This window comes from Calidris pugnax, unplaced genomic scaffold (assembly GCF_001431845.1).
Source record: "Calidris pugnax isolate Ruff unplaced genomic scaffold, ASM143184v1 scaffold50, whole genome shotgun sequence".
Taxonomy (NCBI): Eukaryota; Metazoa; Chordata; class Aves; order Charadriiformes; family Scolopacidae; genus Calidris; species Calidris pugnax.
Genome location: NW_015090780.1, coordinates 129219 through 131750, shown reverse-complemented (window position 1 = coordinate 131750; position 2532 = coordinate 129219).

Below are 2532 nucleotides of genomic sequence, written 5' to 3'. Positions count from 1 at the left end.
ATATTTTTGGGGTGTATCCCCTGGGACTATAGCCAAGTGTGTGGCATTACTGCAGGGTGGCAGATGAGCAATTAGCAGATCCGTGCAGGAGCCTTTTTGCCACGCAGAGCTCTCGGAAGGGCCATTAGCATGCAATTACGGGACTGCCTTGAAGTGTCCTATTGTCTATGAAATAGCTTTGAGCCCTGCAGAGCCTGGGCAGCGGCTGCTGATAATATCACAGCCAGCAGCAGCTCTGGGGCTTGGGTGGGCACAGCGTGTTGCCTCCCTCATGACAAATTAGCAGCCGTGTGTGTTCACCTTCCCGTGGGCAATGTGAGGATGCACTGCACAGCGTGTGTGGGAGAGGAGAGAGGACACTGGGGACTCAAGGAAGAGGGTCCCATCCTGCTCTCCATGTAGGCAGGGGAAGCTCTGCAATGAGCGTGATTCTGCAGCCCAAGAAGTTAGGGTGACCTGTGCGGGGGACCATTGCCAGCCTGGTCACTGCTCAGGCACCTGGAGCAGAATGGTCTCTGTTTGAGGGGGTTCCCTGGGGCTCTGGGTACCTGCTGGAGCTGGAAGGGAGGAGGAGGAGGAGGAAGGCTGCAGGATGTGTTCTTGTTACTCTGGCTGCAGCTGGAGCTGTGCCTCTTCATACTATTCACTGAATGTGTTTATTCCTAATTTTATTTTGGAGGAGAAAGGACTTTGGTTTGATGGCACAGCCAGAAAGATCTCAAGGTGACCTCAGGAAGGGTATGTTTGCCTACAGGGAGTGGTGCCTGGGAAGAGGCTGCCTCTGTCATATCATGGAGAAGATGCATTAATTCATCAGCTTTTCACTCTGCTTTTCCTAAGATTTTAGGGTCTTTTTTAGATCTTTTGTACTGCTAAGATTTCATGCTGTGGGGCTCTTGGGTATCCAGATCTCATCACTCAACTTCTCAGAACTAAGTACATTTTTCTCATCGTTAAGAGATAAGAGTAAAGCAACAGGGGCAAGTTCCTTATTATTTTTTAATGATAGCTGTATTTATTATGAATGTTTTGTACAAAATGATCTTTGTTTCATGATTTGGGGAATTGAGGGGCATAAGAGCACACGATGAAACACTTGCACAGACCAGCTTTTGCAGATTGGGCACACCCAGAGCGGTTTGTCCGACGCTGCCCTGTGAATAGCTATTGCCAGGGCTGGATTTTTCAGTTGTCTGGGGGAAGGACCTCTGGCTTCCGCCCCGTGTAAGGGAGTGTTCCCTGCGCGGATCAGAGTGTGTTAAGTAAAAATAGAGATTTGCATGACTTAAGTGTGCTTCAAATAGCAACTCGGAACTGCCTTCCAAAGTATTTCAGGCCCTGAAATCACTGATGTTGGGTGGATTATTCTGTAGAAAAAGTAAAAAGGGGAGTTAGAATGTCTTAAATATTTTTAGGGTTTTCTACTTAATTATCTGATTTGTTGGGTATGACTGCCTGTTGAATTATTAGTGAGAGAGGTGGCAAAGGGATAATTCTCTTTGTTGTACTGATGGAAGTGTCGCTGGCAGGTTACTCAGACTGAAGATGGTGAAGGTCTTAGTCTCTCCTGTGTTCTCTGCTGATGTCACCACGAGGTTCAAATGCAGAAGGCACCATCATTTCTCAAGAAGCATAAGAGAAGGGTGAGGAAAACCTCTCTAATTTTATCCCAGCTGTTCTGCACATTGCATAAGCATTTCTTCATGTCCTTTTCTGTTTGTTTATATGTCCTTTTAAAGTCCTGGTCATTTGGAATGTCATCTTTTTTAGGAAACCAAGTACTTGTGTTTTGTAGATCCCCTCCTCCTCAGCTGCAATGAGTTTTGAAGGACTCAATTTTTCCCTCTATTTCACAGCATCAGCTATTTTTCAGCTGCAATCCACTTGAATTGAAACCACAAATGTCTCTCTGCTTTCTGGGATGCACCTGCACGCATCCAAAAATCCAGTTTGTGTTGTGTGACTGAAAACACAGAGCCTGGCCCTGTAGATGTGAAGGGTTGTCTTTAGGAGGGATGCCCACTGCCAGTGCCAAGCCCAGGCTGTGACTGGTGGGGCTTGTCAGTGGTGGTCTCCCTGGGTCCAGACCTTGCAGGCTCTCAGGAATGAGCCTTTCCAACCAGAATTTGGGTTCTGGGCTTGATGGGTGAAATGGAGCTGTCCTGGTTTGTTTGTTCTCTCTGCTCACAGGAGAGGAGCACAGGTCAATTGCTTGCAAAGACTGCCCTTCCCTGAGGCAGCAGCCTGGAGGTAGCACTTAGAAACATTAAATTGGGTTCACATCATCTCCTAACGATGAGCTCTCTTATTTCTCTCAATGGCTTTCGTCTGATAATGGTTTTGTTTTGTTTCATAATAGTTTCGTTTTGTCTGCAGCAATATTGATGCAAGCCACATTAAGGAACAGCATCCTGTTTGAGTTAAAAAGCAAGGTACAGCTCATTTCTGTTTACGTTCCCTGGAGCCATGAGAAAGAGGAAAAAGAGACAATTTTTCTCACTCAGCTCCTCCAGGCATAGACATGGAGCACAC